The sequence below is a fragment of the Felis catus genome, chromosome A3 (assembly GCF_018350175.1).
Source record: "Felis catus isolate Fca126 chromosome A3, F.catus_Fca126_mat1.0, whole genome shotgun sequence".
In the NCBI taxonomy this organism is placed as follows: domain Eukaryota; kingdom Metazoa; phylum Chordata; class Mammalia; order Carnivora; family Felidae; genus Felis; species Felis catus.
The window spans coordinates 17352853-17377933 of record NC_058370.1 but is presented as its reverse complement, the minus strand read 5'-3'; the positions used below and the strand labels follow the sequence as shown (position 1 = coordinate 17377933).

Below are 25081 nucleotides of genomic sequence, written 5' to 3'. Positions count from 1 at the left end.
CTCTCTCTGCTCCTCCCCCGTTCATGCTCTGTCTCTCTCTGTCCCAAAAATAAATAAACGTTGAAAAAAAAAATTTTTTTTAAAAACTCATCGATTATAAACTAGGTTACACAAAAATAACAATCAGATGACCCAGAGGGGTGTCCTCTGGAATGAAGAGCCTACGCCAGTCATCATTTTTCACTAAGGCACAAATTTCCTCCCTACCCCAGGACAGCTAGGATCTGAACTCGGTTCTTTAGGACTCTTTCCACTTCATCCCAGTCCTAAGAAAAGCTGTTTCAAACATTCACTGACCCTGACTGTTCTGAAGCCCCAGCCATAAAACGATTAGGCCTTAAACTGCTGGTAGCATATGAGACAAAGAGCATAAGGGTCTGAAGAAGAGAGTCCAGCAAGAACATTAAGCCTCTGGCTCTCTGCATTTTCCCCGCAGCCTATTTCTCATTCAGCAACGTGTTGTGATGGGCATTTCCAGCCTGCTCCCCCGCCCCCACACTCCTCAGAGAGGCCTCCATTGTGCAGGAAAAGGAGGTGAGGAGGTTCCGTGTGGTTTGGGTTTTACGGGAAGTCTCTAAATGTTTCAATAGCCTCTTTGTTCTCTCTCTCAATAGTTCCTGTGTCTTAAGAAATTACAAATTTTCATTCTTCCTATTGCATTAGTTGGGGGGAAAAAAAGATACCAATTAAAAAATAAAGTTCTTACACATAAGAACAGCATTTATAATAACTTCACACAGGCCTAACCTGCACTTACTGCCAGCAGTTTCAACAGAAGGTTTCTTGAGAGGTGAGCAATAAAGAAGCCATTTAGTACTTGTTCTCTAGAGATGCTTTTACCAACTCACTTGCCCCCTTAATCATCTCTGGTTTCTGTAAAACCCATACAAAGAGAAGACACGCCAACCAGCTCTCACCATTTGCATGGGTCAGGCCTCCCTCTTATTAAAGGAGTTTTCCCCAAATGGCAATGCTTTAGTGTATTCTGATGGCAAATGCTTGACTATTTCATCAATTTCAATGGGATGTCAATTTCTTCTGCCACTCAAGGTAGCCTTCTAGGCTAATCTAGGGTGAGGGAGGGAACCACATCCATAGTAGAATGTGACTCTGAATAGACAAGGCTTTGATGCCAGGTGTTCTTCATTGACACTCCTTCCATTTCAGACCCTGTTTCTACCAACACTGGCTCAGAAACTGGAAAAGTTGGAGACCCCCTTCTTTGCTCCTTCCTTCCTTGAGAACAGAGTCTGTCTTATTCATCTCTCTACCTAGTGTCTAACTGAGTACTCCACCCAAAGTTGATGCTGAGACCTGCTGAGAAAATGGCCATTAATCAAAATGAACTAAATCCAATGGTTAGGGGCTTCTGGGTGGTCCAGTCAGTTGAGCATCTGACTGTGGCTCAGGTCACAATCCCATGGTTTGGGTTTGAGCCCCATCTTGGGCTCTGTGCTGTCAGTGCAGGGCGTGCTCTGGATTCTGTCTGCCTCTCTCTCTCTGCACCTCTGCTGGTGCTCGCTCACAAAAATAAACATTTAAAGTAATAATAACAAATCCATTGGTTAGATTTTTCATCCACTCATCATCTATTACCTTAATATGTACACTATGAGTTACATTTTTTACAAAGAGCTGGCTGTGGTAGTGAATCAGACAAGGTTCTGACTTTCCAAAGGCTTGTGTTTTAGTAAGGAAGAAAGGTAGCAAAGAAGTGAATAAATTATATCATTAATAAATAGCATTTCAGGCAGAAATAACAGCTCTGGGGAAAAAAAAAAGGCAGGTCAAGTGATACACGGTGAGAGAGTATTATTAGAAGGCAAAATATATTCCTTTACCTCCTTCTCTCTAGCCAACCAAAGCTGAGTATCTTCTTAGCCATTCAGGGAGTACGTGTTGGACAGAGATATGGAGGTAAAATCAGTTACCTCCTCTCCCAACACCACCGTTCTCTCGGAAGACCAACAAGAATACACTAGCATTTATTAAGCATCTGCTGTGCACCAGCCATGGTGCCAGGACCTTGATACATATTAAGATGACTTAATTCCAAAAATATAATCTTCCCAGGTGATAGTACTTATTACTTTAAGCCTACTCATGAGGGAGAGAGGCTCAAAGTCACTTAAGTACCTAGTTGACTGCCAGGACTTCTTAACCAGTCTCCATGCTTCATGTTTGTACACTCTTGTCCCTCGGAGCCCCAGGTGAATCTTCATATAACACCCTGTGTTGACGTCACTCCCTGAGACGGCAAGGAGAGAGAGATGAGATTTAAACTTTAAAGGCTACTCTCATATGTCATGCTTGGCTATGAACTCCTTGGGGTTAGAGAGGGAACTGTTAGCAAAAAATAGGAACCTCCTCCAACTAGAAAATTATGCTGAAGTCAGAAAAGTCCACGTAGCTATCATGAAGATGCGGCTACATGATACTGGGCATGACATACTCAAACAGCACTGCCTTCAGCGACCCTCTGTAGTTGCAGTAATGTTAAAAGGCACAACCCAGGGGTGTCACAGAAGAGGCCACACCAAAGTAACCCTTTTTTTTTTTTTTTTTACCACAGTGCAACTGAGAAGTCACTCTCCCCACCAAAACAGCAAAATATAATGGTCTCTAAGGAATGGGGGCAGGAGCAAAGGGCCAAACCCACAAGGAACAAATACTCAGGCTGCAGCAACACTGTGACAATGGCTGGAGTGAAATGCAGGCCCTCACAGCAAGCCACTGACTTGAGAAGTCCATTTATAGAGACCGGATAACAAAGGTATCCTGGACCAAGCGCACACAGATCAGGTCCAAGACATCCTGCAGATACAAAGGGACGTGACATGTCCACACTGGCTGAGGAGGAACAAAAGGAGAAGGGGGCATTCAGCAAATGAGAAGAAAGACAGGTCATCTATCTGCCCAGTCTAGTCACAGCTCCTAAAGAAGAGTATAGACAAGCCAATGGAAGAACTCAAGTGCAGTATTTCTACACAGGGTATATACTTAGGCTTAGAAGACTCTTCTCTAGAGAAGTCTTCCCTCACTGACCCCATCCAAGAACACAACAGGCTGGGTACCCTACCACAATGCTCTTACTGGACTTTGCTCTCAAAGTCTTTCCCATCCTTCTAGATGCCTATGCATCTGCCTCACGTCGGCCTCTCTGCAATACACTAAGGATGAAAGGACAGTGGTGGCCTGTTCTTGTTCTATCTCTAGTACTCAGTACCTCCCCTAGCTGCAGCTAAACAACCTTTAGCAGGTAGCCAACACCTTTAAGTCTCAGTGATTTTATCCCCAAAAAGGATATTGACAGCAGCATCCTCATGAAAGTGATATTACAAGAGATAATATGCACAGAATATTTTGGAACTCATTGGCACACAAGAGATGCTCATTAAATGTCCATTATTACTTTCTTACTTTGGTCAGGGGTCCGTAAATGCTTACTGAATGAAAGGAGAAAGACCTATGCTAATTGCATATTAAACTCTACAGAAGGGCCTGGGTACCCAAAGGTTTTACTATTTAGCATTTCTACTCTTCAGGAGAAGGGCTCAGGACTTGTCACTTGTCATTTTCCTGTGGCATGGATTTCAGTCATCATTTACAACAAAACCCCAACAGGACTTGGGTGGGGGTCGGGGGGGGGGGTAGGGAAGATCTTTCAACAGTGCTTCACAGGGTACAGATTCCAAGGACAGGCAGGCAGAGCCTCAGTTGCCTAGCTGCCCAACAGGCTGAGGTGAGGAAAAGGTCACAGTATAGTAGGTGTCCCCAGATACCCAGTGGACATTGGCCCAGAGCAGTAAGATGAGAGCTCACCAGTGGCTGGAACTGACCCAATTGTTCCAAAGCCAGTCCCCTCAGGGGATTTGCCCATGGCTGGTTAACCACAGCCTTTAGGTTGGCAACTTCTCCTCAGTGCTTGGAGCGGAGCAGGCCTGGGGAAGCCTAGCCTAATAAAAAATGCTACCACTGAAGACCCAGCCCCTTACCCTTCCTCTCCCAGGCACCAGACGCTGGACCACAAGTCTCTCTTACGGCATCCCTCTACCGACAAATGACTTCAGTACTTTGGAATCATGCAAATCAGAAAGAGGAAAGAGGAGACACAACCTCCCCCAGGGCCAGAATCTCTCCCTTTCCTTGCTTCTGCATCCCCAACATACCCTTCTTCTAGCACAAAGAATCTGGAGTCACCTGATTAATCTCTCTCGATATATAGCTCAAAACAATAAACCTCCTTGAAATTATTCCAGCTGTCTCTGAGGAGAGTCTGGTCACAAGCAGAGCTTCCTTCATTAGGGTCAATGCATGAGTGAGGACAGCCATGAAAATAAGTAGCACGGGAAGGATCTGGGTTCTAACCACTAGTACCTTCCATACCCTGGGTACACTACCCCACCACTGAGTCATGCAGACTTGTAACAAACCACCAGAAGAGAGCAGAGAAGATGTCCATCTAGGACCTAGGTGCTGGAAGACCCAAAAGAGCATCCACTAGAATTTCTATCTTCCCAAGGTGACAAGAGAAGCAGGCGCAGATGCCCTTACAGGAACAGATGCAGGAACCTGCAGGCTGCTCTTCCAAATGCACGTGTGACGATGTGCAAACCACTCCCCCTCACAACAGCAATGTGACCTCCCAATACAAAACTCTGGTCCCACCACTGCATTGGACCAGCTTTGTTTTAAACTCACAACAGAATCCACACTGCTGTAAACAGCCCACAAGGACCTACATGCAGACCACCCTGCTTCTCCAACCTCCTGTAGAGCCTCCTTCCTCACCTGCTACCCCCAGCTTCAACTGGTGTCCACTCAGTTTCTCAAACAGGCAGGGCCTTTGCACCTGCTGTGCTCCCCTCCCAGAAAAGCTCACTTTCCACATAACCAGCGTGTTCTCTTCTGTAGGCTCCTGTTTCAACAGCGCCTCTCAGAGGAGCCTTTCCCAGCCACCACATATAAAGGCCACACCTGGCTAATTTCCACCTTAAGTACTTGTTTTCAGCCATAGCATTTATTATAATTTGCTTTTATGTCAATCTTTGAGGTCTTGTTTTAGCTCTCCACTGGCACATAAGTTTCATCAAGACAAAAAAATGTGCTCATCTTAGGCACGGTTTGGTCCCTGTACCCAGAAGACAATGGAAGCACAAATTCCCTGAACAATTCAATGAATGAACCCACTACATTTTCCATCATTTGTGGGCCAGACATTGTGGAAGGACCTGTATCTCACATCACATGTATGTTTTATACGGTACTTACATCATATATAAATGTATTTATGTTTTATTAAATGTTACATATACTTATTTATGTATTTATAGGACATACACATACTACATAAATATAACTAAACCTATTTGTACGTGCTCATCTAAGCCTCATAGGTTCCTGTAGGATGGGCAATCCCATCACCATTTTGTAGACAAGGAAACTGGAGCACAGAGAGGTTATGTCATTTATTCAAGATCACACACCTAGTAAATGACAGCTGTTTGACTTTTGTTACCACTATGGGCCACTCACAGTTTATCTCAGGGCTGGGACTAAAACACAGGCATCACACATCCCAAGGCAGAGCTCAAGGGGGAGGTAGTAAGAAAAAAGGGCTGTTTTCTGCACCTGTGCACCTGCGGAGCCACTTGGGTGTCAGAGGCTGGGGAGATAGCGCCCTCGCTGACTGCTCCGAGCCTGCAGTGGCCACTGGCACAATGCTCTGTGTCTCCCTCCCCAGCTCTGTTTTATATCCTGCAGGAAGCCGGCTATTGAGAAGGATTTAAACGTGTCTGCCAGAGCGTCTGCTACCTCTCCCGGGACTAATCTGCCGTGAAGCAGATGCAAAGCTTCATTTATCACTTCCAATGGAACATGAAAGAGACAAAACCCCAGCAGACACTCCCTGCTGCCAGTGTCCAACGGGGCAGGGCCTCTCCTATCAGGGCTTCTGAGGGGCCAGCTCCCCTTAAGGACAGCCTCTCCCCTGGTGCCCACCCAGGCTGGGCAGTATGGGGTGGGCCCCAGGATCTGTGGTCTAAAGATGGGCCAGCTGAGCCTCTCTGTCCATAAGGTTATTTTTTTTTTTTAAGTAAAATTCGCACAACAAAAGTAATCATCTAATGTACAAAATTCGGTGGCTTTTCTAATCTTATGTTTGTATTTTGAGAGAGATCGCGCACACGCGTATACATGCATGTGCCCAAGTAGGGAAGAACAAAGAGATGGAGAGACAGAATCCCAAGCAGGCTCTCTGCCTTCAGCACAGAGCCCAATGTGGGGCTCGAACTCATGAACTAAGAGATCATGACCTGAGCCGAGATCAAGAGTTGAATACTCAACCCACTGAGCCCCCCAGGCACCCCCAGGGGCATTTTTAGTATTATACAGTGTTATACAATCACCACCCATATCTAGTTCCAAAACATTTTATTTCCAAAGACCTCTCTACCCATTAGCTAGTCACTCCCCATTCCTCCAGCAACCACTAATCTGTTCCCTGTCTCTGGATTTATCTAATCTAGACATTTTACATCGAGTCATATGTGACCACTGTGCCTGGCTTTCACTTGGCATAAGGTTCTAGGGGTTCATCCATACTGTAGCATGTCCATTGGGGTTTTGACCACTTGCCATTTAGAGATGTCAAAGCTTTGGGTGAAGGATAGAGAGAATGAATACATGACAGTTGGTCATCTCTCAGTCTACCCAGACCAGCTATGAAGTGGAAGATTCAGAATTCTATTCACCTAACAACTTCCCCCACCAGTGCAAGAGCCCCTCTCAGGGGGCAAATGCATCCCTCCCAATGCATTACCCAGGGGAGTGCCACAGCAGGTGTCAAGGCCAGAGCTGTTAGGGACACTAGAGTCCAGCCTGGTCCTGCCCTGGGAGGTCCTGTGTTCATAGAGAGAAAGGCAAACATTTTATTTAAATGCCTGTAGGCTTTTGCTGAAGAAAACAAAACCAGGCAACCCCAAGAACAAAGCAATCCTGAGAGTTTTAAAAAGCAGTATTTTAGCTGTGAGGACAACAGACCGTGGTCTGACCCCACTGTGGCATCAGCAGAGAATGGGTCAGAATGTTATCAGGTCTTTAGACAAGGGCCCTGAGTTGTGAATATAAATTCAACTGCTAAACTCTCTTGCAAAAAAGGGAAAAAAAATAAAGGCAGTCCCAGTACTGAATATCCACCATGTTCCAGCAGGAATCTCAGAATTGTTTCCAGTATATACTTGTTCAGTTCTTGTACCAACTCTTCCTTTCTTCTGGACATCATGGCCACTCCCATCTGCTGCAAAAACAGTGGGGTTTCTCAGCCTAGCACAGCTGATATTTGAGCAGGTAATTCTTTGTCCTGGGGGTTGGAGGGGGGCTTCCCTGTGCATTGTAGGATATTTATAGCAGCATCCTGACCTCCACCCACTAGATGCCGCTGGCACCCCTCCTTGATAGTAACAGCCAAAAATGTCTCCAGACTTGGCCAAATGTCACCCAAGGGGCAAAATGGACCTTGGCTGAGAACCACTGATGTAAATATAGTCAGGTGAACAAGAGAAACTACAAAGAGCTTTCTCACTAGGTCGCCTGAGAAGTGCAGGTATGCGATCTTGCACTGTGCTTCCAAAATTAGGTTAATTACAACCAACTCTAAATTATCCAGGGGCCAATTATCCACATTACCCTGCCCTCCCCCACCCTATACTATCTGAGGTCTCCCCAATTCACCATTCACAAGCAGCAGGTACCGTCGGGAAGAAGGGATTTTAAATCAAGAATGCAGACACGGGGAGAGTTTGGATTATTTGGTTTTGTTTAGGATGGAGAGATGGGGCCATGTTATAATGCATCCTCCTTGCCGCTTGTCAGTGCTTTACTGCTGACCAGCCTCTTCCCAGCCCCTGGTAGCAGAGGCACTCGAAGGGTAGCAGTCCCTTCCTGTCCTCTCTGGATGTCAGGAGCTCCCAGAGTATCTACTCCTGGTAGGGAAAATCCTGGTATTACCTCTCCCTTCAGGGCCTATCTTCAGGTAAGTGGACAAGTAGAAGGGTCTTCTCTGGGGAACCAGACCACACAGGATATCAGAACAGAAGATCAACCAATGTATGCACAGAAACGAAGAGCCCAACTCTCGTACTATAAAACTAAAGTGAAGATGAATCTTCCAGTCCAGCCCTTGATCTTTACCTCTCCTCCCTCTGACAATCAAACTCCGTCTAAGAGTTGTCATTTACCTTGCCCACCATCTCACTTTCCACGCTCTCTCCAACCCCAGTGCTGCACTGAAACTGTTTCACCAAGGTCACCAAGGGTTCCCGTGTTGCTGAATCTAGTGACCACCCTTCACCTTCATCTTGGATGCAAGATCCCAGAGGGCAGGGACTTTTGTCTGTTTTGTTTTTTTATATCCCCAGTACTAGAACAATGCCTGACATATAGTGGGTGCTCAGTATAGATCTTTCCAATAAATGAATGAGTGAATCCCACTTCATTTCTGCAAGGCATTGTTAATGCTGACCATTCCCTCCCTCATGAAACACATGCTTCCTTTGGTTCCCAGAAAGCTACAAACTGCTGGCTCCTCCTCCTCCCCAGAGACTCCATCTCTGCTGCCTTTATGGTGTGCACCTTCTTAGCCCATCCATTAGATGCTCATCAGAACCCCATTCATTCCCTTGGCCTCAGTTACCACCTGAACTACCCTATACCTATTCATCATGGTCCCCAAGAACTTCTGGGTCATCTTCTAAGAAGCTGCCCCTATTACCCTTACCTGCCCCAGGTGTGGGCCCATAACTCAGGACTGGCCAATAATGGGAGTTCCACATGCCTCTGGCCAGAGTGAATGGCTCAGAGGTGCTCATGTGACCCACACAAACCAACGCAAGTCTGGGCCAAGCTTTGAATGGGTGGTGATGGGCCGTTCTCTCTTGTCCACTGAGCAGCTAGGAGTTGTGACCATCTTGACTCCCTATGGGGAGACTGTGCCTAGGAGTTCTGTCAGTTCACACAAAAAAACAAAGTAAGAAGATGAGACAGAAACCAGGAACTGATGACTTCAGATGAAACCTAGGGTCCAGCTATGCTTACCCCCTTCTTCTAGGAGTTTCCGATTAAATGACTCAATAAATTTCATTTTTGTTTATGCCACTTTGGGTTATCTACTTGCCCCTTGGAGATGGCTGAAGTTAATCCAAAAGGAAAAACTAAAAGAGGATTCCTCCCCTTTAATCTGCTCTAGCTTTAGTGGTTTGTTTTCCCCAGTAGAATGCCATGATAGCGATGCTCTAGAACTCCTGAGGGTAAGTCACAAAAAGCCTTGCAGCATCCACTGCCACGGAAGGCTCTCCTGAGAAGGCCATTGTGTAAGGAAACCCAAGCTAGTGGACAAAAAGTGTGACAGCAGCTAGACCCCAGGTGTTCTAGCCATCCCAGCCAGGTGCTACACATGTGAGTTGAGGAGCCCAGCCCCAGTAGACACCATAGAGAGGAGAACAATCTTAAAAATACAGGGATGCATGTGGGTCATGCTCGCCATCTTTAGCCTTTGAGCCCCCCACCATTGAGGCCCCAAACATTAAGGGGCAGAGGCACACCTATCCACTGTGCCCTGCCCCAATTTCGGACCCACACAGTCATTGTGGATATATAAAACAGGTGTTGGTTGTCGCTACTAGGTTTGGGGGTAGCTGGTTATGCAGCAAACATAACGGAAGCACTCAGGGATCTCTTACCTTTGCCAGACCATCCCTGAGATGTGGCCAACACCAGGCGTCTCTTTCTCAGGGAGTCCTGGCCAGAAAAACCTCTCTCACAGAACTGAAATGAAGTTATCGATTTGCCTGTCTGTCTCCCTTACTGTAGCATGGGGACTCCTCCAGGGCTCAGCACAGTGTCTGGTGCTAAGATATCAGTATGTATCTGATGAACAAATGAATGGAAGAAAGAAAAGCCGCATGCCACTGGCCTCTGTGAGGATGCTCCAAGAGCCCTACAACCAGCCGTGTCTTCGGGGGCTCTGTGCAAGGAAAGCAGCACTGTAAGTGTGATTATAATAATTGTGACAGGTTCCAAGCCTGGTAATCATTAACCATCCCCAGGAGAGCTAGTTAGCTAGCAAAGAAGAAAGCCCCCTCCCCGGGGTTGGGAGTGCCCGGTGCCCTGACGGCACTTGGCTTCAAACTGAACTCCCCGCGCCTTCTCACGGAGCCGATCTGTCTATAAAATTGGTGGTTTCTATAGAAACAGAAGCACTGTAGTAAAGCGAAGGGAAATCGTACATTCTGTCAGCGTACAGAGATCAATCCTGTTCTTATACAGGGCCAGGACTCTTTCACGCTTTATTTTTGAGCATCTCAGCTTTCATTTCCATCCTAGCCATCTCATCTCATATTTATGAGGCTCCTGCACTGGGAATCTCGTCCCTCCTCACCTAGCTAGCTGCCTTTGTTAACTATGACCACAGGCAGAAGTCTGTAGAAGAGCGTGGAATCCCCAACAACTCTTTGGGGTGCCAACAGCTCCAAACCCCAATCTCACAGGGAGAGCTGGGATCCCTGCTCTAGGTAGCACCTGGGATGATGGCCAGGTCCCCTGATGGTGAGGCTCCATGGCCCCTCGGCTGGACATTATAAAAATCTGCTCTGTAATCAGGTACTTGTTTTACATGCCTATACCTTAGCTTAGACGGTCTCCAAGCTCTTAAATATTAATATTTCCGCAGTCTCGGTTTTGCACCCCAAAGTGAAAGTGGCTTTCTAACAGGCAAGGAATTAGAACTTAGCTTGTATTTGAATTACTCACGCTGTCTCTTGATCATCTGCAGAGAAAATTAGATAAATCACAAGTTGTATTTTAATGTTTTAGATGAAGGTCCAGATTTTGAGACACATGTTAACTCACGAAAAGTGCCTGCTTTTATGTTGTATCACTCTTAAAATAGAAATAATACGATGTTTTCCTCATCAAAGAAGCCCTTAATAATACCTATTTGAGTCTGACCTAACAGCACTAAGTGTGTTTTGCCTTTTTCCTGCTCTAATACATGATTGATTGGATAAACAGGAATAAAGACATGGATGAATGAGGGGATGAGGGGTGGATGGACAGGTGGATGGACAGGTGGATGGGTGATAGATGGACGGATAAGCGAATCACATCCACCAGAATAATCTTTCTAAAATGCAAATCTAAGCATCCATCCATGTACTCATGCATATTTCCTGAGCACCTGCCATGTGCCAAGCATGATGTTAAGCACTGGGGATTCAGCAGTGGATATGTGAGGTAGGGCTGGCACCCTCCAGGAGCTAAGATTTCAGTATCTTTGGAGCTGGAAATGGATGGAGAGCAAGCAGAGAAAGCAGTGCAGAGCCAACACCCTAGTCCTAGGCAACAGCTGATGGGGGCTCGGCCTAGGACAACGGCAGTGGACACTGGGAGGCAGAAGTAGATCAAGAGCTATCAACAGGCCTTGATGACCAAGCCCTGAGCCTCAATCACAGCTTCACCCCCTTAATTGGCTGTGAGAGTCTCAATCTCCTCAGCTATGTCTGATGAATCCTTGCACCTGCCTCCCAGAGTTGCTATGAGGAGTAAATGAAATGAAGTACACCAAAGAGTCAGATATAAGATCCGGCCAAGAAAAATATTTTCAAGACCAAAATCCTCCATTTTAAAGAAAAACACCCAGACCCATGGTACTTGCCCCCAGACAAGGAATGCTAGAAGCTAGAAACCGTTGGGATGAAAGAGTAGGCAGAAGGTCCAGAGGAAAGACTCAAAGGCATGGCAGAGAAGGGCCATCAGTCACTCAGAGCCCAGCCTACCTCGCCCTCCTCTCCTCCAAAGGCATCAGCCAGCTGCCTGCCACAAGCCGGCTTCACACACCGCTGAGTCCGCAGAGCAGACCATCCTCCTTTGACCAGTGAAACCGTTCCAGGAGCCTGGGTCTCCCTCACCCCATCTGACGCAATCACCAGAGTCAAACACCCACGGCTCCTGAATTGGGAGGCTGCACAAATAAGATCGTGTATGTCCTCCTCCATCAGAACCTTCTTGTTTCATGTACCCACAAAGCACACAGAAAACAAAAACCACAAAGTACACCTCAGCTGCCTCAAGAACTTCTTAAATACGCTTTTCCACTTGGTCCACATGACAATTCCGAGGGTGGGTTACAGAACCACGGGTTTGGAAATAGTCTGTCAGCACCTTGCTGTCTGACCTTGGGTAGACACTGAACCTGAGATTCTCCTTTCTTAAATGAATAAGATACAAAAGTACTAACTATAGCACCTAATGAGAAAATGAGGTTTTTTTACATATACTTTTAAAAAAAATCTTGGGCTGGAAAAATTAAATGTGCCCTTTCATGCCTGTTCATAACTGAAATGTGTCCCTCCTCCAACCTCCTCCTAGTTAATACCACTCCCTCCTCTACAGAACCTGCAAAGAAAACTGGACCAAGTCAAACCGAAACAAATTATGAAAGCGAAAGGAGACCAAGCACATCCAAACCATATGGCAGTTCCCTCACCTGGGAGTCAGCAGAGGGATAAGACTGCATGAAGATGGTGGGTGGACAGAGCTGTCCCCTCCCCCAGGGCCAAGGCAAGCACAGCACACAGTGAGGCAGGCAGGACCACCACCAGCAAAGATGGAGGTCCAGAGGTGTTAGGAAACTTAAGCAAGGTCACACAGCTCAGTAGAGGTGAGGCCTGAATTTGAAAGCAGGTCTCCCTCCACATGCCCTTGCCCATGACACCCACCACCATCCCCCAATGGATGACTGCTAGATAGAAGCATCCCTGAGTCAGCACATGACCCAGAATGTGCTTGTTTGCAGGAGAATTTGGGTGAACTTTGCCCCTCAGGAGGAGCAGTTCCTCACCCCCACCTGCACTACTCACTGCTTTTCCCAGGAGACTAAAGAATGCGGTCTACCACGATCCTGAGAGAGATTCCAGCCAAGGATTCAGAGGGATCATCAATCTGAGGCTGCCAGGCAATGGACAAGCCAAATGTTCTGGCTTATACCAAGGCAGCAGAAATCCCCCTCAATGACTCTCGGCTGTCTCTCCAAGGCAGACCCCAGATGACTGAGCCCGTCTAGGCGGCAGTTTCTCAGTCCTGGCATTATCAGCATTTTGGAGTAGACAACTCATTTTTGTGGAGGCAAGTGCTTTGTAGGATGTCCAATGGCATGCCCGCCTCTACCCACTTGATGGTATTAGTACATCTCTCTCAGTTATGATAACCAAATCTATCCCCAGATGTTGTCAAGTGTCTCCTGAGGGACAAAAGTACCCCCAGTTGAGTATTATTGCCCTGGGAATATGTATCACACTCAAGACATTAACAGATGGGCCAGAGAGAGAGGGCTGGGGCAGTGGGGCCTCCAAGACCTCTCTCACAGAATAGGATGGCTAACCCCACAGTATAGTCGCCCAGCCTGAGACTGCACTGCACATTCCGGCCCCAAGCCTGGCAGAGCCTCCTGGCCTCAGTGGGACTAATTTAGTAGACCCAGCTCCCAGGAGGCCTATGTGTAACACAGATTCCAGGGTACTGTTCCCAAGAGGAACAGAGCTTTCGAGGAGACCAAGTTTTTGTACTATCGGGTCAGCAGATGCTTTTCTGGAGGTAACTATGGGAATGCAGAACCATGCTCGGTGAGAACATGAAGAGGGAGTTGTTGTTGGAGAATATGGGGCAGTGTTCCTGGGCTGAACCTCCCTCCCTCTCCTCGTTGGGGATGGGAGTCATATTCACTTCTACACCTTTTATTGTTAAAGGATAACCTGGTGGTATGTGCCCAAAAAGTTCTGCCAGCCTGGGAGCTCCAGGAAAGCAAAAGCCACATGTTATCTACACCTTCAGAAACCCCACCACATGCAATGTGCTTCCAGTAGTAGCTTTGAACAGGCTGTAGAACACATTCTAGAAAGCACACTTCTAGAACATAGATTTTGGTCCATTCTATCTCTATCTTCCATGCCTGCACAAAATGAGCCCGAATTTTCTTAAAAGCATAACTGTAATTAGTATGACTAACATTTCATTAATATCATCCTATTTAAGTTATAAATTTGTGAGTATTTATAAATATAAATTATGAAGTATATATAGATTATAAATTGTATTTAACTTATATTTATATTAACGTTAAAATATAATTCATATATTATGTAACAAATAGTTTTTATACTCTAACAAGTTAAAATATAAATGAAGGGGAACCTGAGTGGCTCAGTCAGCTAAGCATCCGACTTCAATTCAGGTTATGATCTCATGGTTCACAAGTTCAAGCCTCATATCAGGCTCAGTGCTGATAGCTCAGAGCCTGGAGCCTGCTTCAGATTCTGTGTCTCCCTCTCTCTGTGCCCCTCCCTCACTCACGGTCTGTCTCTCTCAAGAATAAAAATATTTTTAAAAGTTTAAAATATAAATTAAATATAAGTATTATTGAGCTTTAAAAGGTCTCTATGAGAGCCATCTAGGTGGCTCCGTCGGTTAAGCAACCAATTCTTGATTTCAGGTGAGATCAGCATCTCATGGTTGGTGGATTTGAGCCCCAAGTCAGGCTCCACACCAACAAGGCAGAGCCTGCTTGGGATTCTCTCTCTTCCCCCTCCCTACCTTATGTGTGCTCTCTCAAAATAAACTTTTTTTTTTAAACATCCCTGTGAGAAAAGTACTAAGAGTGTTGCAGTCATTTACCAGATGAAGAGATTCATAAAGATTACCGGACCTGCTAAGGAATTCTGGCCAGCAAACTGCAGTCACAGACCAGAAACAAAGGCAGAGGTAAAACAAAGCATTCTTGGGGTGTCTGGGTGGCTCAGTCAGTTAAGTATCAGACTTCAGCCAGGTCATGATCTCCTAGTTTGTGGGTTTGAGCCCCACTGACAGTGCAGGGCCTGCTTGGGATTCTCTCTTGCTCTCTTCCTCTCTGCCCCTCCCCTACTTGCACTTTTTCTCTTAAAATAAAAACATTCTTGCCAAGATTGGGTGTGAGGGTATTGAGAGGCAATGCCAGGACAGAAACCAGAGAAAGGATAAAAATCAATACAGATCAGCACATTCTAAGGTTGGCTACAGCCTCACAAGCAAGCCAGGTACTTGGGCACAGTTGTGCCAACTTTCTTTCCTGGAAAGTAAGGGAGAGCCATGTATCTGCTGCCTTACTTCCTGACTTTCTGGTTAAGGTTCATCCTGCACAGAGTCCTAACTCCTGCATATACAGGCTGTGCTACCCATGCTGCTCCACACAGCCCTTAGAAAAGGCAGATTATACCTCATGGTACAGGGCTTGTGCAAGCCCCTTCTGCTCGAATTTGGGCAGCAAACATACTGCAGCTTCCACCAAATTGGGGGTAATAAAGGCTGTGCCAAGCACGGCTTTCCCCACGAGTGGAGGCTAAGACTCCATGCTCTCAGGAGTTAAGGTGACAATATCAGTGAGTAGGCCCACACACTGAGCCAGAAGTCAGGACCATGGGGGGTGGGAGTAACAGGGCCAAGAGAATGTGGGGAGCACATAAGTGGAGTCCAGGACACCCATGGTCTTAGGCCATCTGGGCTGTCCTAGAAATCTCTTGCTTGGTTCCAGATGCCACAAAGCCCACAAACCAAAGACAAATTCTGTGTCTGGTGAAAGCCGCTTCCTAGATGTTGGGTCTTTTCATTGTAACTTCACAAGGCAAGGGCAAGTAGCTTCCCCGGAGCCTCTTTTATAAGGGCACTAACCTCCTTCATGAGTGTGACCTAATCACCTTCCAAATCGCACTGGACATTAGAATTTAACTTACGTACTTTGGATCACACATTCAGTCCACACCACCACATCTTTGAATTAAAGTCCGTGCTCCTTCATTCAGTGGCAAAAAGCATTTGACTCATCAGAGATCCCAGGGCCCAAGGCACCTGTATCTAAACCACCCATTGAAAATGCAGATTCCCTGGGGCGCCTGGGTGGTTCAGTTGGTTAAGCGTCCAACTTCAGCTCAGGTCATGATCTCAAGGTTCATGAGTTCGAGTCCCACGTTGGGCTCTGTGCTAACAGCCTGGATCCTGCTTCCGATTATGCATATCCTCTCTCTGCCCCCCTCCCCACTAAGTCTCTATCTCTCAAAAGAAAAAAAACAAAAGATGAAGAAAACACAGATTCCTTTGCCACACCCCAGAGCTAAAGCAGCAGGCTTATTTGGTGATACAATCACAGAATCCACGTATTTTTAACAAGGTCCCCAAGTGACTTTTGCGCCCACTTAATTTCAGAAACAGCTTGAGCAGCGTCATGAACTGCCCTGAGCATGCCCAAATTCCCTGACTCATTTTCAAGGGGGAAAAAATCGAAACCCAGAAGTGATTAACTGCAGATCAATAGAAGAGAACAATGAATCACGCAGAAGGTCAAGTTGCAGTGCACAGAAGCACAGGGGAGACCGTGCACGTGGCAAGCCAACATAATTAGGGGCCCTAGGAAGCGTCACTTACTCATAAACATTTACAAAAACAGCTCTCCTGGATATGAAAGAACGTTACTTTTTCATATAGCTGTAGGAAAGGTAAATTTGTTTTTAATATCATACTCTACATCGATTTGTTATTCTTAAGTTTCTTTTTGAGCGACCTAAAGACTCCGTCTGTTTACCCTTTTCTGTAAGAGAGAAGCTGCAGGAGGGGGAGGCCAGAATACACCTCCCCTCCTGGAGAATAATGAACACTTTTTGATTCTTCCACATTAAGGCTTCCCCTTGGTTACTGCAACCCTAGCTGACATCAGATGCTACTTAATGGAGACAGATGACACGGGGTGAGGTTGGGCACGGAAAGGGGGCCTCCAGTGTCAGTTATGCATGCAAGACTCTGTCACTCATGAAGACTTTCATTAATAAATCTTTGAGCACCTACTGTTCCAGCGTAATGGACCCACCTCTGGAAATTTTTAACAAACTCACATTTAATTTCCTTTTTCATTAATTAATTTTTGTATTAATCTCATCCATTAGAGCCTAATACCTCCCAATTACACATTATAAGCTCGGAGGAAAGTTGGTAATTGAGACTGTCCCAGGATTCCAGGAGTGCCCTGCTCAGGATGTCTGCTTTAATTAGGTTTTCATTAATTACTTTTTTTTTTATCAATTAATATTTTGTACTTTAGACCCAATACTCATAATCTCCACATCGCCAGCCCTTAAATGACACCTCATTTACTATAATCAGTCAAGCTAGGGGGCCCAGGAAGAGTTCAATAGAATGAGCTGTACTGTCGACAGGCTCCAGGTCTGTCATACAAATTATACATCACCCTTTGGGGATGTTTCACCTCAAAATGTGTATGTAGGCAGACTAGGAATAAAAAGGAAGAACAACAGACCGTGACTGACCCAACAACCCACCTGCACATCAGGAGCCAATGTCCAGATAGGGAAGTGGCCTCACCAACCTCTTAAATGGTCCATCTGTGACACTACCCCTACCTCATTACTAAGATGAGTATGTAATTTATCCTCTACACCAAGACACTTCCAACAGAGAAAAGAACTACCATTAATAATTACATTGGATGGGGCTCCTGGGTGGCACAGTCGGTTAAGCGTCCGACTTCAGCTCAGGTCATGGATCTCACAGTCCGTGAGTCTGAGTCCCACATCAGGCTCTGTGCTCATAGCTCAGAGCCTGGAACCTGCTTCAGATTCTATGTCTCCCTCTCTATGCCCCTCCCCTACTCATGCTCTGTCTCTCTCACTCTCAAAAAATGAATAAATGTTAAAAAAAATTATTATGCTGGGGAACAATATAGGGTCATCCAACCCATGACTGCCATGCAAGCTTAGTCTTCCCTTGGCTACTAGCTTGAAAACCTCCTCCTGAGAACCATTGCTTCAAGGATACAACTCTGCTTTTGTTCCCTTAATACAGTGTAGTATTTGCCTGAGAATCAATACACATTGAAAAATGATAATCATGATATAATCTCAACCTCCTCAATTCTTACTGTTCCTACTTTCTGTTGATGTTTGTGAGTATGTGGTAAGAACACTTAACAGGAGATCTACACACTTAAAATTTCAGCGGACCATGCAGCATTGTTAACTACAAGCACAGTGTTGTCCAGTGTAGCAGATCTCTAGAATGTATGCATCTTGCAGAACTGAAACGCCATGCCTATTGAAGAGCAGCTCCCCATTCATCCCCCCTCCTCTGCCCCCCCCCATTCCCTGGCAAACATTCTAATCTCTGTGTCTAGGAGTCTGACTACAGTATTTTTAGATACTTCATGGAAGTGGAATCATGTGGCATTTGTCTTTCTGTGATAGGCTTATATCACTTAGCATAATGTCCCTACATTCAACCGTGTTGTGACATATAGCAGGGATTTCATTCTTTTTAAAGGATGAATAATACTTTATTGTATGTATATACCACCTTTTGCTCATCCTTTAATCTGTCAGTAGACATTTAGGTTGCTTCCATATCTTGGCTATTGCGAATAATGTTGCAATGAACATGGGAGTGCACAGGTCTTCAAGGTCCCCAAATCATCAGGATGTATACCCAGGGTTAGAATTGCTGGATCATATCGTAATTCTGTTTTTAAGTTTTTGAGGAACCATATACTGTTTTTCCTAGCAGCTGGACCATTTTATATTCCCACCAACAATGGACAAGGGCTCTACTTTCTCCACAACGGGGGAAGGGCAGAAAGAGAAGGAGACAAGGATAGAGCGAAAATCCCAAGCAGGCTCCGTGCTATCAGCAAAGAGCCTAACATAGGACTCAAACTCAAACCATGAGGTCATGGCCTGTGCTGAAATCTAGAGTCACAGGACACTCAACCAACCGAGCCACCCAGGCACCCCTACCTTTTGATTTTTTGATAACAGCCATCCTAATGGGTATAAGGTGATACCTCAATGGGGAAAAGACAGTCTTTTCAACAAGTGATGTTGGGAAAATTGGATATCCATATGCAAGAAAATGAAACTGCACTCCATCTCACATTATATACAAAAATCAACTCAAAATGGATTGAAGATTTGAACATAAGACCTAGAATGTAAAACTCCTTGAAGAAAACAAAGGGAAAAGCTTCCTGATGTTGGACTTAGCAATGGTATCTTGGAAATGACCAACATCAAAGCATAAGCTTTGTTGCAAAAATTGGTTAAGTGGGACTGCATCAAGCTAAAAAGCTTCTGCACAGCAAAAGAATTGATTAGCAGAGTGAAAAGGCAACCCATAGAATGAAAAGAATATTTGGAAGCCATAGATGTTAAGGGATTATATCCAAAATATATAAGGAATTCCTACAATTCGGTAACAAACAAACAACACCAAATAGTCTGATTTAAAAATAGGTAAAGAACAGACATTTCTCCAAAGGCATACACGTGGCCAACGAGTACATGAAAAAATGCTTAATATCACCAATTGTCAAGAAAATTCAAAGCAATTCCATTCTCTGTCTTTAATTAGATGTTTTTAGTTCACCCTGTATCTTTTTTTCACCTTGTATATTTTACCATTTCCCAACTATGATTTTATAAAATGTTACTGAAAACCAGCTTTGTTGAGCACAGCTTTCTGTGCCAGGGATGGAGACAAGTACTTTAAAAATGGGGCGCCTGGGTGGCGCAGTCAGTTAAGCGTCCGACTTCAGTCAGGTCACGATCTCGCGGTCCGTGAGTTTGAGCCCCGCGTCAGGCTCTGGGTTGATGGCTCAGAGCCTGGAGCCTGTTTCCGATTCTGTGTCTCCCTCTCTCTGCCCCTCCCCCGTTCATGCTCTGTCTCTCTCTGTCCCAAAAATAAATAAACGTTGAAAAAAAAAATTTTAAGTGTCACCTCATTTAATCCACACAAGAGCCCTGGAATGCAGGAGTTATTATTATACCCATTTTACAGATGAGGAAACAGAGGCTCAAATGCAGTGACTGATCACCATACTGCAAAACCAAATCTCTCAAGAACTGAGCCCAGATGGGAAAAAAACCCACCTCTACTTGACCATCAAGTAGACCCTTCTACTTTTGCTTGGACTCTCTTCCTTTGTAGGAACCACTAAAACCTATGCCCAGGTTTTAACGCCAGGACCCTATGTTCTGTGAATAGCACCATCCCCCGCCCCCGCTTTAATACCAGGACCCTAGGTTCCGTGAAGAGCTGACACTGGCTAGAACTTTCAGGAAGATTTCCTGAGCCCTGACCTGAGGGAGAACCCAAAGATAACAAGCACAGAAGGCAGAAAACTGGTACAGTGGACAGTGCTGTATCCTCCCCAGGGAGCTCACTCCTGGAGCTCACAAGTCTGTCCCATTCCATGTCCTGATTGTGAGGGTACTGCCATTCTCACCTGGAAGGGCTGGCCCACTGCCCAGCACCTAGTCCCTCCCACCCTCCACTAATACGGAATGCCTGTCCCAGGTGACTGAGAGCACCTGTATACCTTAACCACTCAACCCACTACTACCTACAAGGAGCTGGCTCAGAGACAGTCATCAACCAGGTCACATGTATATTTAATGTATATTTGCATGTCCTGATAAAGTTTAGTGAAATATTGCACTCAATAAAATCAATAGAAATATTTCCTCTCTATGTAAATGTAGTCACCAGACAACACTTGTCATTACTCCCTCACCTCCCCCGCTAATATGTACATACGCGCGTACACACACACACACACACACACACACACACACACACACCTTAAAAAACTGGCTTGAATAAGTAGCAGGTGATAGAGTGACAGGAGCTGCCAGGGTAATACAATGTTACAAACACTATCTGAGCAGTGAGCAAACAGTATCCCCAAATAATTCACTTCCCTATTTTTGGAGAACATACCAGGACAGGAGGTAAAACCGTCCCCATTTATAAAAAGATTACAAAAAAAAAAAATACAACCAATTTAGAGCCTAGGAAGGATATTTTGTAAATTAAACAAGAGAGAATAAAGTATGCAGGGAAAATATACTTTTCTAAAATGATTCTTTGCATAAAATGCCATTAAACTTCATACACTCTCCTTTTGTGTTCTCCATAAATTCAAGAAAACCTAGTTTCTATGAAAAAAAATTTTTAATGAGATCAAAAGAGATTTTTAAAAGGGATCTAGTTTAAAGGCTAGAAAAAAAAGACATGTCATTAAAATAAAACATGTTTTGAAATTCGATAGTTGGTAAAATAATGTTAATGCATTTAAAAAGCCATCAGGAGCATGAGTGATGCCACCAAGTACTGAAGCAGTGATATGTAGAACTTTCCAGAAATGAAGAAATGAGGGCAATGAAGATCGTTATGGTGTTGTTGGTTCTCTAGAAACCTAAAACCTTATTTTCTCCCCCAGTAAAAGCAAATCACCATATATTGTGGTATCCTTGCTCAGTGGTATCCTTGCTCAGAAATGCTGGATACTTTAGTTACTGGGTACAATACAGTACTGGTTAGAAGGGAAAACAACTAAGTGGTTTCTAAGAAGAAAAGTTATAGTTGCACTTGGCTGGAAGTAGAATGGGTGCCCTGGAATAGAACTAAGGGTTAGGACAGCAGGCATCCATACAGCAGATACTTCAGAGAAGTCAGCAAGGATGCGCAGGTGCGGACAGGGGACAGTCAGGGGAAAAGAGACCAACTCCACTGCCTTCCAAATGGCACCATGGATGAAAAGAGTTCTTTCTGCACACATCAAGAGAGGGTACGGAGGTGACTGAATAACGACTGTCCCCCAAAACATCCACATCCCAATGCCCAGATTCTGTGACAATGTTACCTTATGTGGCAAATGGGACTTTATAGATACAAGTTAAGGATTTTGATATTGGAAGATTCTCTGGATTATACAACAGGCCCCATGAAATCATGAGGGTTCTTGTAAGTAAAAGAGGGAAGGAGAATTGTCAGAGAAGGTGATGGGAAGGATACAAGCAGAGGCCTGAATAACTTGAGACCACAAGGCAACCAATGCAGGTGGCCTCTAGATGCTATCTTGCCCAAAAAGGCAAGCAAACAGATTCTCCCCTCAAAAAAAAAAAAAGTACACAGACCTGCTGACCCTCTGATTTTAGATTTCCAACCTCCAGAGCTATAAGACAATAAATCTCTGCCGTTTCAAGTCCTTAAGTTTGTGGCAATTTGTTACAGCAGTAACAGGAAACTAATACAGATGCTTTACTTAAAAGAGGAATAGAGATACAGAAATTAAGTCTCAGCTTCTATATGTTGTACCTACCACACAGTGTTGATGCTTTCCTAGCATTAGTTGAAGTTCTAATATTCAATGTGATAACAAAGGATTTTCCATAAGCAGAGTTCAGAGTCCTGAAATCTGGCATACTAGGTAAGCTTACACAGGTGCCAAAGCAGACATAACACTCCCAGTAATGAATTGACAAGAAAATTAGAAATATTAAAGACAGATATATAAAGAGAATCCCCCCCCAAAAAACAGATCGTATAAAAAATAAGTTGTATTCAATGTCCAAAACATCCTGAATAGCATTTCCAGTATGAAAGAAGAAACAAACAAGCTATATACATAGAAAACATTCCTATAATTAAAATGACTCATCTCAGACTTCTCCTTTACAATTACTAGACTGCAAAAGCTACCAATCAAATAGATACAGGGTGTAAAGCACTCTTTGTTCATGTATGGAAGAAGCAGAAAGATATTTAACAAATGTGAAGAAATGCAGAGAATACCTGAAAAACATTTCTATCACCACCTACCCCACCCTCCTCAGGCAAGTACTAAAAGAAATACCCTAACCAAATAGGGATTCATTTTTAAAATGAAAAATGGGGTTTTTTTTATGTTTTCAAAAGCCTGTTAGTGAACACCAGAAGAAGCTGAACGTGAAATGATCTTAAAAACGACATAAATACAATTATCAACAATATAAAAATCATTAGTGGTTCTTTAAAAAAAAAAAAAAAGACAATTTTAAAGAATGATGATTAAATTAGAAGCATGCATAAAAATCTCATTCTATACCCTCAAGTGAGGAAATGAATAAAGATTATGGAACAGTATGTAAAACTACACCAACCTACTTTGTCCTATGCAGGGGAAAACTGGTAACATTTTGTATTCTGAAGGCAATTAGAAATAAGTCTTAGAAAAAGTTAAAATTAGTTATGTTTTTAAGACAACTAAATGTACCCAACAGTGAAACCAAATGCAGGATGTAGTACAAATACCTAATTATTACGTGAAGAATTGGCAAACTCTGTAAAGATCAGACAGTAAATATTTCAGGTTTCTGAGTCACATACAGTTATTGCCACATATTCTCCTTTATTTTATACTGTTTTGCAACCATTTAAAAATGTAAAAGCTATTCTTAGCCTGTGTGCTATACAAAAATGGGCCACAGGTTGCCAACCACTGCACTTGGGTTAAAAAGAAAGGGAGATAGGGAGAAAGAAACATCAAAAATATTAAGAAACACAAAGCATTAAATAGAGATGATTAACATCAGGAAAAAATAGAGCAGTTATGACAGTATAAATGGCCTCAACTTTTCTAATAAAAAACAATTATTCACATACTGAGTAAAAAACTAGAGGACAACTAAATATTTTCCCTAAGACACGATCGTAATTAAATTCAAAAAAAGGTTTAATGTGAAAGAATGGATGGACAAGTTTAACAGGAAACGTTCAATGGAAAAAATGCAGATATACCATTATCCATCAAAGCAGAATTAAAAGATATTAAATACAAATAAAACCATTTTACATCGATAAAAACTGTAACTCTATATATACAATGGAGTATTACTCAGCAATCAAAAAGAATGAAATCTTGCCATTGGCAACTACGTGGATGGAACTGGAGGGTATTATGCTAAGTGAAATTAAAGAAAGACAAAAATCCTATGACTTCACTCATATGAGGACTTTAAGAGACAAAACATGAACATAAGGGAAGGGAAACAAAAATAATATAAAAACAGGGAGGGGGACAAAACAGAAGAGACTCATAAATATGGAGAACAAACAGGGTTACTGGAGGGGTTTGGGAGGGGGGATGGGCTAAATGGGTAAGGGGCACTAAGGAATCTACTGAAATCATTGCTTCACCATATACTAATTTGGATGTAAATTAAACAAAACAAAACAAAACTGTAACTCACAAAGGAATCCTAACTATTAAGACACCTTCAGGGCACCTGCACAGCTCAGTCAGTTGACCATCCAACTCTTACTTTCAGCACAGGTCATGATCTCACAACTTGTGACTTCGAACCCCACACAGGGCTTTGTACTAACAGCATAGAGCCTGCTCGGGATTCTCTGTCTCCCTCTCCTTCTTCCCCTCCTCTGCTCACTCTGTCTCAAAAATAAACATTTTTTTAAAAAAGACATTTTCTGCAACAAGTAACACTGCTAGAAAACTAATCAACAGAAATATAGTAACAGTAAGTAAGTTTAACCTACTTCAGAGTCCTGACCAGTCAAAAGAGGAAAATTTTAATAAGAATAAGGAATACTCCAAAACCTTTGGGATGCATCAAAAGCTGTTCTAAGAGGGAATTTTATAGCAATACATGCCTCCCTCAAGAAGAAAAATCTCAACCTAACCTTATACCTAAAGGAGCTAGAAAAAGAAAACCCAAAACAAAAGAAATAATAAAGATTAGAGCAGAAATAAATGAAATAGAACTTATCAATGAAACCAGGAGCTAATTCTTTGAAAACATCAAAATTAATGAACTTACAGAGAGACAGAGAACACACACACACACACACACACACACACACACACACACACAGAGAGAGAGAGAGAGAGAGAGAGAGAGAGAGAGAATTCAAAATCACAAATTCACGAGGAGGAATAACAACCACCACCACAGAAATTCAAAGGATTATAAGACACTTACTATGAAAAATTGCATGCCAACAAATTAGAGAACTTACAAGAAATGGATAAATTTGTAGAGACATAACCTTCCAAAACTGAAGCTGGAAGAAATAGGAAATCTGAAGAGACTGATGACTAGCAAGGAAATTGAATCGGTAACCAAAAATCTCCCAACAAACAAAAATCCAGGACTAGATAGCC

The 25081-nt window shown here is 43.8% G+C and overlaps 1 protein-coding gene and 1 long non-coding RNA gene across 15 annotated transcripts in view; one reads left to right on the top strand and one right to left on the bottom strand.

Moving 5' to 3' along the window:
* The window catches only part of PTPRT (protein tyrosine phosphatase receptor type T), a 1064810-nt gene that overhangs the window by 832515 nt on the left and 207214 nt on the right, over positions 1 to 25081 (bottom strand). The gene's annotated exons all lie outside the window — the stretch shown is intronic.
* Positions 9318 to 12610, top strand: LOC123384306. Its single transcript, XR_006595174.1, has 3 exons — positions 9318 to 9453; positions 9868 to 10042; positions 12448 to 12610. It is a non-coding gene; the product is annotated as an uncharacterized LOC123384306 (long non-coding RNA).